The sequence below is a fragment of the Chelonoidis abingdonii genome, chromosome 2 (genome assembly GCF_003597395.2).
Source record: "Chelonoidis abingdonii isolate Lonesome George chromosome 2, CheloAbing_2.0, whole genome shotgun sequence".
In the NCBI taxonomy this organism is placed as follows: domain Eukaryota; kingdom Metazoa; phylum Chordata; order Testudines; family Testudinidae; genus Chelonoidis; species Chelonoidis abingdonii.
The window spans coordinates 58461058-58466469 of NC_133770.1; the positions used below are offsets into that span (position 1 = coordinate 58461058).

General features: G+C 44.5%; 1 long non-coding RNA gene across 1 annotated transcript; it reads right to left on the reverse strand.

Annotated features, from left to right (window-relative positions):
• Positions 1 to 3404: 3404 nt before the first annotated feature.
• On the reverse strand, positions 3405 to 5142 carry LOC142046197 (uncharacterized). The gene is made up of 2 exons (XR_012655096.1): positions 4492 to 5142; positions 3405 to 4042 (listed from the first exon to the last, which is right to left on the reverse strand). It is a non-coding gene; the product is annotated as an uncharacterized LOC142046197 (long non-coding RNA).
• Between the last annotated feature and the right edge of the window lie 270 nt (positions 5143 to 5412).

Here is a 5412-nt window from a genome sequence, read left to right on the forward strand (position 1 = left end):
GCTGGCAGTGCTGCCTTCAGAACTGGGCTCCCGGCCAGCAGTCGGTGGTGCTGCCCAGCTCTGAAGGCAGCACCACCCCAGCAGCAGAACAGAAGTAAGGGTGGTTGTACTGCAACCACCCCCTACAATAACGTTGCAACTCCCGCCTCCCCCCCCCCATTCCTTTTTGGGTCACTACAATTACAACACTGAAATTTCAGATTTAAATAGCTGAAATAATGAAATTTGCAATTTTAAAATCCTATGACTGCAAAATTGACTAAAATGGACTGTGAATTTGGTAGGGCCCTACCCACGACGCTATCACAGCTACACTACTATTTTTTGTGTGCTAGCTCAATGAAAACTAGTAGGTAGTTCTACACAAGCTGGAAGTCACCCTTCTAGATCCAAGTGTATGGAGCCTAAGTTTCACTTCACTCTCTAGCAGAACAAAGAATGACATAAAGCTCAAAGAATAACAGAAAATGTGCTTTCCTTTTCAGTCAGCCAACCTCTTTTGAAAATAAAATACACTTAAAACCTAATTGAGCTCTCCTGTAGTTGTCACCTTTCTTCCTCAAACCCATACCTCCAAAAACAACCAAACAAACCAACCACATGCACCATATCACCACCAACCAACCAAAAAACAGATTTTTTTCACCCATTTGGAAATATTTAGTTCAGCCGAGGCCTTGGCATTACAGTTGAATGGGAACTCTATGTGGGAGACAGCCTCCCTATTTGTTCTACAAGAGACAAGCCATTCTTTCCACCCCCCAAAAATTGATCAGAAGGAAACTCAAAGAAGGAAAACTGCAGTTCTCTATCATCTTTGTGGGTTATTCCCCCATAGGGATTGATCTGAGAGTATATGAATACCATAGCAAAGTTTAATTCATGTACAATTAAAGTTGTTACAGTAAATCAAAACCCTTATTTCAAAATATATATCATCTAGGATAAAAATTTTAAAAACTACTATGCTTTAAAAAGTATGAAAATGACCAGTTGAGGAGTTACATCAATATTTTATCCATACATCAGTTAATGATACCAGCTCTCTCACACACAACATTTAAACTTATACATTCTAATAACCTTACCCTGTTATGTTTATTATCATGGATTTATAGATTCCAAGGCCAGAATGGACCACTTTCTAGTGCAACCTATATTCCTGGTTGAAATAGAGTATCTTTTTCTAAAAGATCCATTTTTGATCTAAATTGCCAGTGATGGAGAATGAACTAAAACCCTATAACATAGTTTAACAAAAAAGATATTTACATTTTATTTTAAAATTACAAGTAGTAAAGAATCCACTATAAGCCTAGTTAAGTTGCTATTAATTATCCTCACTGTTAAAATTTGTGCCTTGTTTCTAATCTAGATTTGTCTAGCTTCAGCTTCCAACCATTGGAATTTATGTCATTTTCTGCAAGATTTATGAGCTGCGGACTATCAGAAATCTCTTCCCCACATAGATCATGGTTTACAAGTATCAAGTCACCTCTTAATCTTCCCTGTGGATAAACTAAATATTGACTGAGGTTCAGTCTCTCCCTGCAAGATACGTTTTCCAGACCTCAATTTTTGTAGCTCTTTTCTCAACCGTTTAGATTTTCCAACATTCTTTTGGGAGAATAGGCATCACTTTATCCTATAAAGATATGATTAATGCCACTTTCCCACTAGATATTCCGGGGATCACATTTGCCATCTTAGCTACAGCACTACAGTGGAAATCCATTTTGAATTGGCTATATACCCCAACCCTTGAGTTCCTTTCAGTCACTACTTTCCAGGATACAGCCCCCTTTTTATGTAAGTGTCACCCACACTCTATTTCTAGATGTATGACCAGGGACGGCTCTATCTTTTTTGCTGCCCCAAGCATGGCAGTCAGGCAACCTTCAGCGGCATGCCTGCGGGAGGTCCGCCGGTCCTGCAGCTTTGTCGTACCTGCCACCGAATCCGCGGGACTGGCGGACCTCCCGCAGGCAAGCTGACAAAGGCAGCCTGCCTGTCGCCCTCGCAGGGACCAGCAAGGTGCCCCCCATGGCTTGCCGCCCCAAGCACACGCTTGGAGCGCTGGTGCCTGGAGCCGCTGCTATATACGGCCTTGCATTGTGTGTGATAAACCACCATACACAATGAATCTCTGAGCAGTAATTCACAGCAGAGGTACTTACCACCAATCTGCTTTGAATCATCTCTACACTCATAGGGATGCCTAATGAAAGTGAAAACTCTGTTTGCATATCATATTGTATGTAAGAAAATTGAGGACATGCTTACCCCAATAATAGTGCAAATAAATATTTTTCTGTTGAGAGTGAATGTAGTGTCCATGAAAGTAAGGAATGAAATTACTCTTGTACAAGCTTCTCTGTGCAATTCACCCCTAGCCTGCAACACCTCTGACAATGTGAAGCTTATTTTCTTTTGAGCAAAATCTAGTAACTAAAGCCCTGCACAGATACAAAATTTGTATCTGCATCCAATCTGGGATCAGCAAACATAGTCCATGGATATCCACATCTGCAGATATAAAGTGGATATTCGCAGGTTTACAGGGCTCTACTAGTAACTCTCTGGTTGCTTTGTGGATTGCATAAAGAAGAGCAGGATGAGATCCGCTCAGATTTACTTTTGCAAAACCAAGTCAGGATTTGGATTCAAGTTTAGAGGTATTTAGATTTTCTGCAAGTGCAAATCCCACCTCAGCACTTAGCCCCTAACAGTTAAGATCAGATCTACCAGTGATGTAAACCAGAATAGCTTCATTCAAGTCCATGCTCATTTACAATAGCTCAGGATTCGGCTCAAAGTCTTCAGATCTAGGTGCCTGATTTGGGGCTGTGTGTAGAAAGTGGAATCCATCTCCCATTCCATTAGCAGCTGGCAGGGTTGTAAGCACAGCTCCTGTAAGGCTGCTATTCAACTCTATGCAAGGGGAAAGCATTCTCGTTCAGTCAATGCTGAACCGGGACCTGCAAAGCCAGACAAGGAGGCGGCAGCGGCTACAGCAGAGCAGCAACGAGAGTGATGAGGACATGGACACAGAATTCTGTCAAACTGCGGGCCCCTGCACTTTGGAGATCCTGCTGGCAATGGGGCAGGTTCTACCCATTGAACGCTGATTTTGGGCCTGGGAAACAAGCACAGACTGGTGAGACCGCATAGTGTTGAGGGTGTGGGATGATTCCCAGTGGCTGAGAAACTTTCCCATGAGTAAGGGCACTTTCATGGAACTTTGTGACTTGCTTTCCCCTGCCCTGAAGCGCCAGGGTATAGTGTGACTGTGTTTGTTTCTCCTTGATTAAACCCACCCCCCTTGATTGACTCATTCCCTGTAAGGCACCCACCCACTCAACCCTTTGATCACAGCTTGCTGTCTAAGGAAATAAAGTCACTCATTTAAAAATCATGTATTCTTTATTACTTAATTATAAAAAGAGAGAGAGAACTGACAAGGTAGCCCGGGTGGATTTCAGGAGGAGGATAGTAGGGAAGGAAAAGGCCACTAAAAAAATTTCATAATAATGAGAGCCTTTTGGTCGGGCTGTCCACTGGGGTGGAGTGGGTGGGTGCACAGAGCTTACCTCCACAAGTTCTTACTCGTCTGGTGGGTGAGGCGGCTAAGGAACATGGTGAGGGGGGAGGGTGGTTACACAGGGGCTGCAGCGGCACTCTGTGGTCCTGCTGCCATTCCTGAAGCTCCACCATATGCCAGACGATGTCAGTTTGATCACGCAGCAGCCCCAGAGTTGCATCTCGCCACCGCTGATCTTCCTGCCGCCACCTCTCATCTCGAGCATCTCTCCTCTCATCTCGAGCCGTTCCTCCTGTTCTCACGTTGGTCCCTCCTGTCCTCACAGTTACTAGCATCTTTCCTGTACTTTGCTACCATGTCCTTCCACTCATTCAGATGAGCTCTTTCATCGCGGGTCACTTCCATGATTTCCAACAACATTTCTTCTCGCGTCTTTTTTTCCCCATCACCTTATCTGAGATAGCCTTCGGGACAGAGTAGGGAGGCTTGAAAAATTTGCAGCTGCATGAGCGAGGGGAAAAAAGGGAGAGAAGTATTTAAAAAGATACATTTTAGAGAACAATGGTCATACTCTTTCATGGTGAACAACACTATTCACCTTACATAGTACATGTGTTTTCACTACAAGGTCACATTTTGCATTTGAATATTGAGTGACTGCAGCTTTGGTGTTACAGATCACCGATGCAGGTCCGGACAGCAGAATTCCTACCATTGAGGACGGAATAAAGCAGCGCTGCCCAGAAACCTTCTGCAAAGGCTTTTGGAATACCTCCAGGAGAGCTTCATGGAGATGTCTCTGGAGGATTTCCGCTCCATCCCCAGACATGTTAACAGACTTTTCCAGTAACTGGGATGCATTCGCAGCCGGTACAAGTCCTCAGGGCAAATTAATCATTAAAAAACGCTTGCTTTTAAACCATGTCTTATATTTACAAAGGTACACTCACCAGAGGTCCCTTCCATGGCTTCATTGTCTGGAATAGTTGCTTGGGAGGACTGGGAGGGTAATTCCGTCAGGGTGAGAAAAAGCTCCTGGCTGTTGGGGAGAACGGAGTGCTGTGTGCTCTCTACAAGCTCGTCGTCCTCTTCCTCCTCATCTTCCCCATCCGCAGAACCCTCAGCAATGGCTGAGATTACCAGCCCCACCTTGGAATCCATGGACAGGGGTGGGGTAGTGGTGGCGGACTCCCCTAGAATTGCATGCAGCTCAGCATAGAAGTGGCATGTTTTCAGCCCTGCCCTGGACTTTCCGTTTCCTTCTTTGGTTTTCTGGTAGGCTTGTGTGAGCTCCTTAACTTTCACACGGCACTGTACTGAGTCCCTGGTGTGGCCTCTCTGCATCATGGCCTCGGAAATTTTTTCTAATGTTTTTTCATTTCATCTTTTGGAATGGAGTTCTATTATCAAGAAATCCTTTCCCCATACAGCGATCAGATCCAGTACCTCCCGTGCAGTCCATGCTGGAGCTCTTTTTCGATTCTCAGGAGACTGCATTGTTATCTGATAAGCTCTGCGTGGTCACCTGTGCTGATGATCTCTCCACGCTGGGCGAACAGGAAATGAAATTCAAAACTTCACGGGGCTTTTCCTGTCTACCTGGCCAGTGCATCTGACTCCAGTTTGCTGTCCAGAGCGGTCAAAATGGTGCACTATGGGATAGCTCCTGGAGGCCAATACCATCAAATTGGGGCCACACTAAACCTAATCCAACATGGCAATACCAATTTAAGCGCTACTCCCCTCGTCGGGGAGGAGTACAGAAATTGGTTTAAAGAGCCCTTTATATCAATATAATGGGCTTCGTTGTGTGGACAGGTGCAGGGTTAAATTGGTTTAATGCTGCTAAATTCAGTTTAAACGCGTAGTAT